Source organism: Cricetulus griseus, chromosome 4 (assembly GCF_003668045.3).
Source record: "Cricetulus griseus strain 17A/GY chromosome 4, alternate assembly CriGri-PICRH-1.0, whole genome shotgun sequence".
Classification (NCBI taxonomy): Eukaryota; Metazoa; Chordata; class Mammalia; order Rodentia; family Cricetidae; genus Cricetulus; species Cricetulus griseus.
In genome coordinates, this window is record NC_048597.1 from 198,559,522 (window position 1) to 198,571,814 (window position 12,293).

At 40.4% G+C, this 12,293-nt stretch overlaps 1 long non-coding RNA gene across 1 annotated transcript; it reads right to left on the reverse strand.

Moving 5' to 3' along the window:
* Positions 1–1,133: 1,133 nt before the first annotated feature.
* Positions 1,134–7,086, reverse strand: LOC113835216. The gene is made up of 3 exons (XR_004769827.1): positions 6,983–7,086; positions 1,854–1,909; positions 1,134–1,158 (listed from the first exon to the last, which is right to left on the reverse strand). It is a non-coding gene; the product is annotated as an uncharacterized LOC113835216 (long non-coding RNA).
* Positions 7,087–12,293: the final 5,207 nt, after the last annotated feature.

The following is a 12,293-nucleotide window of genomic DNA, read 5'->3' on the forward strand; positions in this document are numbered from 1 at the left end:
CATCAGAGTCATGGTGGTGTTTAGGGAGATCATTGAGCACACTGCATACTTCAGCATGCATTACATTCATGGTGTATGTAAGGTCATAAATCCATGTCAGTGTGACAGTGTTGTGTTTCCGTGCTGAATATAAGGACCTAAGGAGTGCTCACATTCAAATCTTAGTGAATGTCCACTCCTGAGAGGAAAAACTTCTGGAGCATAGAGTGTACCTGACTTTTAAAGATGTATTCCCTTTGGGTATAGAGAGCACTCCTTTTATAACAGCACCCTGTAGGCAGAGGCAGGTGAAGTTGTGTGAGTTCCAGGCCAGTATGGTATATGTGTATGTAGTTCTAGTACAGGTATAGACACACAGTGAGTCCCTGCCTCAAAAACAAAGCAAAAGAAAACACTGTTTTCTCAAGGAATGAGATGGTATAGATCAAGCTGCACTTGGTGACTGCAGTTCTCAGGGCACACTGCCCCTAAGTTGTGTTCCTCTTTGTGCCCATGCTCATGTTGCATTATCTGTTAATGATTTTCTCCAGAACCTACTGGAATTCATCATGGCTAAAAGAAATCCATTTTGGAACTATCTACTGTACTTTCATTTGTACTTTACCTTTGAGTCTGTGTCACCTGAAAAGAAGTATGTGTATTCTCTACCCTTCAAAGCTGTGACTGCCTGCTGCACTGCAGGCAAGTGTAAGAAGGCAAAACTCATCTACATGGGTTGTTTTGCCCTTGATGAAGTACAAGGTGGCTCTTGAGATGAACAACTAAGGAGCCTCATCACTAATTTTGAGCTCTGTTTTTTTTTTTCAAAAATGGATGAGCACACAAACATGTATCTGATTCTGCATATTTGAAATGATGTTTGAACACATTTTTGTAGGTAACCTACATTCTGATTTCAATTTACAAAATTGTCACAGGGAATTGGGTTGGATATTTGGATAATTTTCAAAATTATCCATATAATTGAGAATCTGAGCACAATAGAGCTCCTTAAAAACAACCAAACAAAACAGTCTAAAATGACAATTCTCAAATAAACTACCTTAGATCACAGTGGTTTATCATACAAAATTCAGCCAATGTTTAAACAATTCCTGTCTAAACTGTGTCTTAAATGACCACACAATACATACCAATTCTGCATTTTTTAGACGCCACCTGCAATCAATAGAAAAGAAAATATTTAATGCCATGATCATGCTATGTAATATCTGCAAAGCCTTAATTTTTCCACTGACAGTGTAATTGCAACCAGGACAGAGATGATCAGTAAAGAGGAGACTATATTAATGGGTACATTATTTGATGATGTCACAGGAGATCTGGGACTCTGTGTTGTGATGAAAATTATTACCTATCATACTTTTTCTGAATCAAAGGCAGAGGAGGCAACCAGTCTGGCCTCTAGAGGGTTTCAAAACCTACATCACATACCATTCATGAGAACTTGTATTTTTCTCTAAGATGTTTTCTGTTTCTAGCGCCTGTGGTTTGGAAATCACTTGAGGATATGACCCAAAGTTTGATGTGTTGGAAGCTTAGTGTGTCCAGCTTGAGGATGTACAGTATTCAGCTGGTCAGATCTTTAAACCACGAGGACTAGTGTGAATTAGAGGCATCCACCTTGATGGAATCACTCATAAAGCATGACACAAAGTTGTGCCACATTGTGATATATGCTGTCTTGAATCAAGACCAAGTTGGTGCAGTTCCATTCCTTCCTCCACCTAAATAAACTCTCGAATGCCCATGATGCCTCAGACAAGTTTCATGATTCAAATGTGATACCCACTGAAACATGAGGGGACCACTGAGGTAACCTTTCTGCCTCAGAGAAAGGAAAACAGTCTTACCTTCACCATTTGCTGGTCCCTTGGTGAAGTTGCACTGTTAGAAGGTTTAGGAGACACTAGGGAGACAGAAAGTGACTCTCAATTCCAATGAATTACTATTATTATTTACAGGCGATCTTTTCTTGATGTGGATAAATACACACGGCCTCAGTACATATGACTAAACCTAATGAACTATGTGGTTGGGTTGTTGCAGGACTGTCTTTCAGGAAGAAAAATTAAGGGGAAGAAAATTTCTGGAGAGAAATTAGGGTCAATTTTTTCTTTCTTTCTAAGTAATGGGAATCTAAAGTATTGTGAAAGAGTCTGTTATATCCTGTAAAGATGAAATAGATGTTTCAAACTTTTTTTTTTTTACATTTTTTTTTTTAGTTGGGAGGCTCAACAGTTGGCTGTGCATATAGTTTAAGTAAATCTTCTGTTCTTGGTTCTCTTAGTCCACCATGCATTTTCCAGGTACAATTTCTTGTCCCCAGTCTTACAGCAAGTGCCTTTACTGCTGAACCATCTTGCTGGCCCCATAAAACAAATTTCCCCCTATTTATAATTTAAATTAGAAACAAGCTTGTTTTACAAGTCAATCCCTGTTCCTTCTTTCTCCCCTCCTCCCCTGCCCCACACTGACCCCTATCCCATCCCCTTTCTACTCTCCAGGGAGGGTGAGGCCTTCCAAGGGGGATGTTCAAAGTCTGTCATATCATTTAGAGCAGGGCTTAGGCCCTCCCCCATGTATTCAGGCTGAGAGAGCCCATTCCACATGGAGAGTATCTCTCCATGTGGAATGGGCTCCCAAAGTCCATTTGTAAGCCAGGGATAAATGCTGATCTACTACCTGAGACCCCATATATTGCTGAGGCCTCCTCGCTGACACCTGAGTTCAGAGGGTCTGGATCAGTCCCATGCTGGCCTCTCAGCCATTAGTCTGGGGTCCATGAGCTTCCTCTGGTTCAGGTCAGCTGTTTCTGTGGGCTTCACCAGCCTGGTCTTGACCGCTTTGCTTATCACTCCTCCCTCTCTGCAACTGGGTTCCAGGAGTTCAGGTCAGTGTTTAGCTGTGGGTGTCTGCTTATGCTTCCATTAGCCACTGGATGAAGGCTTTAGGATGGCATATAAGTTAATAATCAATCTCATTATCAGGGAAGGGCATGTAAGGAAGCCTCTCCACAATTGCTTAGATTGCCAGTTGGTATCATCCTTGAAGATCTCTGGAAATCTCACTAGTGCCAGATCTCTCCTCAAACGTATAATGACTCTCTCTTGGTATCTCTCATCCTGCTCTCCTGTATTCTTCCCCTGACTCAACCTTCTTGCTCCCCCATGTCCTCTTCTACCCTCCTCTCCTACCATTCTCTCCCTCCAAGCTCCCTCTGCCCTCTCTCCATCCTCTCAATCTGCTCAGGAGATCCTGTCTCGTTCCCCTTCTCTGGGGTACCATGCATGTCTCTGTTAGGGTCCTCCCTGTTTTCCAGACTCTCTGGTGGTAGGATTGTAGGCTGGCAATCCCCTGATCCATATCTAAAATCCATGTATGAGTGAGTACATACCATGTTTGTCTTTCTGTGACTGGGTTATCTCACTTGATTTGCTGGATCTTAAAGTAGATTATTCCTATTTTCCTGAGGAACTGCCATACTGATTTCCAAAGTGGCTATACAAATTTGCATTCCCACCAGCAGTGGAGGAGTGTTCCCCTTTCTGCAATCCTCTCCAGCATAGAGTGTCATTGGTGTTTTTGATTTTAGCCATTCTGACAGGAGTAAGATGGTGTCTCAGAGTTGTTTTCAATTGCATTTCCCTGTTGGCTAAGGATGTTGGACACTTTCTCAAGTGTCTTTCAGCCATTTTAGACTCCTCTATTGAGAACTCTCTATTTCTTTCATTTATTTATTTATTTATTTATTATATATTTGAATTACAAACAAGATTGAATTATATGACGATCCCAGTTCCCTTCTCCCTCTCTTCCTCCTCTACCAGAGAACTCTCTATTTCTGTATCCCACTTTTTAATTAGATTATTTGGTGTTTTGTTGAGTAGGTTCTTGTGTTCTTTATATGTTTTGGAGATCCCTTTGTCAGATATGGGGTTGGTGAATATCTTTTCCCATTCTGTGGGCTGCCATTTTGTCTTGTTGACTGTGCCCTTTTCCTTACAGAAGCTTCTCAGTTTCAGGAGGTCCCATTTATTAATTGTTGATCTCAGTGTCTGTGCTACTGGTGCTATGTTCAGGAAGTGGTCTCCTGTACCAATTCATTCAAGGGTACTTCTTACTTTCTCTTTTAAGAGGTTCAATGTGGCTGGATTTATGTTGAGGTCTTTGATCCATTTGGACTTGAGTTTTGTGTATGCCGATAGATATGGATCTATCTGCAGTCTTCTACACACCAGCATCCAGTTATGCCAGCATCATTTGTTGAAGATCCTTTCTTTTATCCATTGTATAATTTTAGCTTCTTTGTTAAAAATCATGTGTTTCTAGGTGTGTGGGTTAATATCAATGTTTTCAATTTGATTCCATTAGTCTACCTGTCTATTTTTATGCCAATACCAAACTATTTTCAGAACTATAGCTTTCTATAATATAATAGAGATTGAAGGCAGAGGTGGTGATGCCTCTGGAAGTTCTTTTATTGTACAGGGTTGTTTTGGCTATTTTGGCTATTTTGTTTTTCCATATAATGTTGAGTATTATTCTTTCAAGGTATGTGAAGAATTGTGCCATTATTTTGATGGGGATTGAATTGAAACTATAGATTGCTTTTGGCAAGATTGCCATTTTTACTATGTTGATCCTACCTATCCAAGAGCATGGGACATCTTTCTAAAAATCACACTGTACAATCAGTTCTTGAGATGATTTTGAGTGCAGGGTAATTGGCACTCTCTTCAGGCTCAGCTGGCCACCAGTAGAGGATTACCTACATGTATATAGTAAAGGTCTGACCAACCTTTACTAGAGATTCAACTATCTTTCAAGATTCAAGCCTTTCCTAAGAAGGGCTCTTTTCTGTTCTCTCCCAGTGATCTTTTCAATCTCATGGACTTTCTATGAGCTAGACATTTAAGGATTACAGGAAGACCTAGAAAACCTATGGATGCGACTGGAGACATTTCTGAAATACAGTCCACACTGCATCAAAAATGTCTTCCAGTGGACAGAATCACCAATAGGTTTTGGTAAGAAGGAACTACATAGGCCGCCATGTATGAAAGAGAAGTGGCTGGGGAAACAAAGGGGCAAAGGTAGTAAGAAGGGAGACTGAGGGTGGGGGCTAAAAGTGGAATCCTATGTGTCTATCACACACAGCCTAGAAGCAGGGAAACAGTACATTGAACCTGCAGATATAGTCTATGAAAGGAAGCCAAAAATGCAGAATAATAAAATTCAAGATAAGAAGACATACTTCTTATTAACCCAGGTTGTGAACCTAACATGGAAGTGACCATCACTTAGAGGAGATTCCTTAGATTACAGGATTATGTCCCCAGGAAAGATGAGATACATCAGACCATGCCAAGAGGATGGGACTTCACAAGGGGCAGACACATCCTATAGGTACCTGGAGAGCTGATCCCTTGTGTCTATATCCTTTATTCTGAGGAGTACGAGCAGTATTTTGAGGGAAATTCACAAACTCGGTTTCTGCATGTTGGAGGATGAAATAAGGATGCCTCTAAGGCCTCAAAGATCAGAGTGCAGACACTTTCTCATCATTAAGTCAAAGATTCCAAGATAGATATCAGCCTTTAAACTCTCTTGACTCAGTCACCTAACATGCTAGTTAAAGTTAAGGAGCATAGACTGTTAAAAGCTGAAGACACACATGAGGCCTTTACTCTTCAGGATATTGCTAGTGTTGCAATGAGGTGATTTTAGAGAAGCCTTCTAGCTATTTAGGAGTCTAACTTGTGGATGCCCCTTAAAGAGGGAATAAATGGTCAAATGCCAACAAAGTCCCAATGGACCCAGGGAAAGTATCGGCTTATTCTACATCATTATGAGGAATTTGTAAGACCTTTATTTATATATAGATTTGAATGCATCAGAGGAGGTTGTCTTCCACCAGACAGACTGGGTTTATCATAGAATGGACCCCCAAACTGATCACTATGTTTTAGGGGCACTATGATGGTTAATCACAAAAGTCAAAATGATAAGGGCCAGATCTCTGAGGAATGGCAGTAGGGTATTATCTTGACAAGGTTAACTGAAGAAGTGAACTGTCCCACTGTCAGAGGCTGGGGCTTAGATCCACAACTATATAAGGAGAAGGTGAGCAGAGCATAAGCCCTCCTTTTCCTTATTCTTGTTGCATTGGACCTGTACCTCAGGCTCCTGGATCTATGGGCTCTCAGCAAATATGCACATCACACTCATGACAGCATGGCAAAATGAACACTCCTCCTTTGGCATGTTTTGGTCATAGTATTTCATTACACAATCTGGGAAAGTACCTTAGGCACAAATTCCATGGAGAGCTACTAAGCACAATTGAAACTATGGTAGTGACAAATGCTGAAAAGCATCAAGTGTTAAAAGTCTGCCTTCAAATGACAGAGCCAGAAGCAAAGAGTACTTAAGCCTGACAACATGACAAGACTACCCTGGTGCCTTTGAAGGAGGAGGAAAAGCACAGAAACCTCGTGCCATTTCCTTGTCCCTACTGGTCTTTCCCATAAGCACAGGGTGTGACACACTACTCCAGGGACCCACTCCACTTGGGACAGTCCAGAAATGCTGATATCTGTTTCAAATATTGCCCTAACTCTTGACAGTTTTGACAATCACCTTATCAATCTTGAGACTGTTCATATTCTTCTACGTTAAAGTTTCTGGGAGAAAAGTAATAGAGGGTGGCTCACTTACTCCTGCCTGCACCAGGTGAAGTGACAATGATAGAGACAAGATTGAGTTCACCTTTCCTGTGTTTTCCTGTTACTTGATGATTGTCATAGTTAACAAAAAATATTTTTTAATTCTTTTGCTGAATTCACCTGATGAACTATGCAAATTAACATTATCTACATTGGAAACTAATGCTAAGTTCATTATGTTTACCTCTTACAATAAAATAATGATCCACAACTACCATATATCAACCAATGAAATTATTGCATTTCAACAGTACCTTCCATTTCACTTTGTGATCTTTCTTTGGAAGTACCAGCTTGGACTTCAAGTTCTTCACTGTCCCAAGAACCAGCAGGGTTTCTCTGATTGAGTTTCCTCCAGAATTTGGGCACTGTGAATGCATTAACAGCAATGACAGTTATGTCAGTTTCACGGCAGAAAATGGAGGAAACCAGTCTGTTTTTTTTTGCATTCCATCTCAAGACTGTTCTGCAGGCACTGTCATCAGAGTCATGGTGGTGTTTAGGGAGATCATTGAGCACACTGCATACTTCAGCATGCATTACATTCATGGTGTATGTAAGGTCATAAATCCATGTCAGTGTGACAGTGTTGTGTTTCCGTGCTGAATATAAGGACCTAAGGAGTGCTCACATTCAAATCTTAGTGAATGTCCACTCCTGAGAGGAAAAACTTCTGGAGCATAGAGTGTACCTGACTTTTAAAGATGTATTCCCTTTGGGTATAGAGAGCACTCCTTTTATAACAGCACCCTGTAGGCAGAGGCAGGTGAAGTTGTGTGAGTTCCAGGCCAGTATGGTATATGTGTATGTAGTTCTAGTACAGGTATAGACACACAGTGAGTCCCTGCCTCAAAAACAAAGCAAAAGAAAACACTGTTTTCTCAAGGAATGAGATGGTATAGATCAAGCTGCACTTGGTGACTGCAGTTCTCAGGGCACACTGCCCCTAAGTTGTGTTCCTCTTTGTGCCCATGCTCATGTTGCATAATCTGTTAATGCTTTTCTCCAGAACCTACTGGAATGCATCTTGCCTAATAGAAACCAATTTTGGAGTTATGTTCACGACTCTCCCATGTCCTTTAATTTTTAGCATCTGTCACATTAATGCAGGATGTTAGCGTCTCTGCCCTTCAAAGAATAAACTGTCTGTTGCATGCTGGATGACACTCCCTAGTACTTCTAACCACTACAGCAGTCATTACGGCATTTGGGGTCCCTACTGATTTGCCTTATTGCAGGCAAATGCAAGAAGACAGAACTCTGACAGGATTATTGTGCCCTTGATGGAATGAGTAGTGTCTATTGAGATTCATAGTTAAGGTGCCTTATCACTATCTCTGAGCAAGGGTTTATTCATTTATGCATGAACACAAAAACATATGACTGACCCAGTACAACTAAGATGAGGTTTGAATACATTTTTGTAGGTAACTTGTATTCTGATTTTCAATTTACCTATCTGTCACTGAATATTCCGTTGGGTAAATGGTAAGATATATTTTGGAGGGGGGAGATTAAGACAAGATTTGGAGCACAATACCTTAAAATACCAACGGATTGATGTTGAATACAAGGAACATACACATATCTATGATTTCTTCCTTGATATGTTTCTTTCCTAAAAATCACTAAAAAAATCTAAAACCAAACTTCTATCATTAGGTGTCTTAGATTACACAGGTACATAATACAAAATACAACTGGTATTTATACAATTCCTATCTAAAGTGTGTCTTAGGAAAGTGATCCCACAATACATACCACATCTGTGTTTTTTAGACACCACCTGCAATCAATAGAAAAGAAAATATTTAATGCCATGATCATGCTGAATAATGTCTAAAAAAAAGATTTGTTTTTCTAATGACATAGTGTAATTGCAGCCACGATAGAGAATAGCAATAAAGAGGAGACTACATTAGTGGGTACATTATTTGATGATGTCACAGGAGATCTGGGACTCTGTACTTTGTGAAAAGAATTTGTAGCTTTCATACTTTTCTGAATCAAAGGCAGATGAGGGAAACCTGTCTGGCCTCTAGAGGGTTTCAAAACCTACATCACATACCATTCATGAGAACTTGTATTTTTCTCTAAGATGTTTTCTGTTTCTAGGGCCTGTGGTTTGGAAATCACTTGAGGATATGACCCAAAGTTTGATGTGTTGGAAGCTTAGTGTGTCCAGTTTAAGGATGTTCAGTGTTCAGCTGGTCAGATCTTTAAACCACGAGGACTAGTGTGAATTAGAGGCATCCACCTTGATGGAATCACTCATAAGGCAGGACACACAGTTGTGCCACGTTGTGATGTATGCTGTCTTGAATCAAGACCAAGTTGGTGCAGTTCTATTCCTTCCTCCACCTAAATAAACTCTCGAATGCCCATGATGCCTCAGACAAGTTTCATGATTCAAATGTTATACCCACTGAAACATGAGGGGACCACTGAGGTAACCTTTCTGCCTCAGAGAAAGGAAAACAGTCTTACCTTCACCATCCTCACTGGTGGCTTTTGCCGGTCCCTTGGTAAAGTTGCACTGTTAGAAGTTTTAGGAGACACTAGGGAGACAGAAAGTGACTCTCAATGCCCAGGAATTATTATTATTATTTATAGGACTTTTTTGCTTGACATGGGTAAAATCTCGTGGTCTTAGTATATTTTACTACACCTAATGAACAACAAGAGAAATTAATGCTGAGAGAAGATCTGGAGAGAGATGAAGAACAAGAACAGAATTTTTTTCTTTCTAATGAATGGGAATCTAAAGCATTGTAAAGTAATCTGACATATGGTGTAAAGATCAAATAAATCTTCCCCAAACTCACTTCTTACATTTATTGTTTGGGAGTTCCAACAGCTGGCTATAGATCCAGCAGATTTAAACCCTCTATGCCTGGTTCTCTCAGTCCACCATGCATTTTCCAGGTTCAATTTCTTGTCCTCAGTCTTACACCAAGTGCCTTTACTACTGAGCCATCTCCCTGGCCACATAAAAGAAATCTTATGATATAAATCACAGAGTGAAACCAGGTCCTGAGAGCTTTTGAGTGCAGGGTAATTGGCACGCTCTTCAGGCCCAGCTGGCCACCACTAGAGGATTACCTATGTCCATGTAGTAAAGATCTGATTCAACTTTACTAGGGATTCACCTGACTTTTCAGGCATGCTTTTCTGAAAAGGGTTCTTATTTGTTCTCTCCCAGTGATCTTTTCAATCTCATGAGCTATGTGAGAGTGAGCCATCTGGGGATAGATGAACTATCTAGGACACCCAGGACTGAGACAGAACAATATGTCCAGTATTTAGTCCACATTGATTGTACAATGTCTTCTAGTACACAGAATCACCAATAAGATATCTGGTAGATTGGACCACATAGGCCTCCATGGCTTGCCAGACCAAGATACATCGCAATTATGAAAGAGAAATAGCAGAGAAGGATAGGGGCCAGGGGTAATAGGAAGGGAGGTGGGGGATACAACTGGAATCCTGTGTCTCAGTCACACACAGCTCAGAATCAGTTAGAAACTTTGAATTGAACCTACAGTCTATGTAGTTGAACCTATGTAATTGAACCTATAGTCTATGAAAAGGAGCCCAAACCATCTTCAGAATGAGAGAATCTATAGACGCAGACATTCTTTTTATTAGCATAATTTGTGAGCCTACTGAAGACATGACAGCGAAGTCACTTAGACGATAGAGACTCTTTAAATCAAAGTTCATGTCCCCAGGGAAGATGAGAAATGTCAGTTAATGCCAAGAGGGTGGTACTCAATGGCACAAGGGACAGACACATCCTATGGTTGCCTACACAGCTAATGCCCTCATGTCTATATCCTTTATTCTGAGGAATATGTGCAGTATTTTATGGAATTCACAAACTCAGTCTTTGTATCTTGGAGTTTGAAGTAAGGATCCATCTAAAAGCATCAAGGATAGGTCTGAGTACAGATCCTTTCCCTCTTCATCATCCATTAATTCAAAGTGTCCAAAATAGGTATCAGCCTGTTACCTGCCTTGACTCAGTCACCCAGCATGCCAGTTAAATTTAAGGAGCATAGACTGCTAAAAGCTGAAGACATACATGAGGCCTTTACTTTTCAGGACATTGATAATGTTGCAATGGATTCACATTAGAGTAACCTACCATTCATTCATCTGTCTGAGAATGTCCTTTAAAGAGGGACTAAATGGTCAGTAGAAAAACAAATAGGCACTACTACAACATCCCAGTGGACCTAGGGAAAGTATCTGCTTATTCTGCACCACTAGGAGGGCTTTGTAAGGTATTTGTTTGTAAGATATTTGTTTGAGTGCACAGGAGATGGTAGTCTTCCACCAGAAAGACTGGGTTTATCATAGATTGAAACCCCAAACTGATCACTACCTTTTGGGGACACTGTGATGGTTAATCTCAAAAGTCAAGATGTCAGGGCCAGATTTCTGGGTCATGGAAGTAGGGCACTATCTTGACAGGGTTAACTGAGGAACTGAACTGTCCCATTGTCAGTGATATTGATCCACAACTATATAAGGAGAAGGTGAGCAGAGCATAAGCCCTCCTTTTCCTTATTCTTGTTGCATTGGACCTGTACCTCAGGCTCCTGGATCTATGGGCTCTCAGCAAATATGCACATCACACTCATGACAGCATGGCAAAATGAACACTCCTCCTTTGGCATGTTTTGGTCATAGTATTTCATCACACAAACTGGGAAAGTACCTTAGGCACAAATTCCATGGAGAGCTACTAAGCACAATTGAAACTATGGTAGTGACAAATGCTGAAAAGCATCAAGTGTTAAAAGTCTGCCTTCAAATGACAGAACCAGAAGCAAAGAGTACTTAAGCCTGACAACATGACAAGACTACCCTGGTGCCTTTGAAGGAGGAGGAAAAGCACAGAAACCTCGTGCCATTTCCTTGTCCCTACTGGTCTTTCCCATAAGCACAGGGTGTGACACACTACTCCAGGGACCCACTCCACTTGGGACAGTCCAGAAATGCTGTTATCTGTTTCAATTTTTGTCCTAACTGTTGACCATTTTGACAATTACCATGTCAGTCTTGAGACTGTTTACACTCAATTCATCTACATTAAAGGTTTCTGGGAGAAAGTAATAGAGAGGGTGGTTCACCTCTTCCTGCCTGTACCAGCAAAGTGGCAACGCCTGAGAGAAGATTGAGTTCACCTTTCCTGTGTTGTTACATAATGACTACAACACTTGTTTATATTCAGTTCATCTGCATTAAAGGTTTGTTTCAGAAAGTAATATAGTAGCTTACCTATTTCTATCTGTACCAAGTAAAGTGACAGATTGAGTTTATCTTTGCTCTGGTTTTTGTTCCTCAATGACTGGAAAAGGTGAAGTTAAAATTCATTCTTAAATTGTGTGGTTGAATTTCAACTGATGAACTATGCAAATTAGCATTACCCAAATAGAAAATAATTGTAAAGTTTTCTTCTTCCGCTCTTATTGTACAATAATGGTCCACAACTACTATATATCACCCAATGAAATTATTGCCTTTCAGTAGTACCTTCTGTTTCACTTTGCAGTT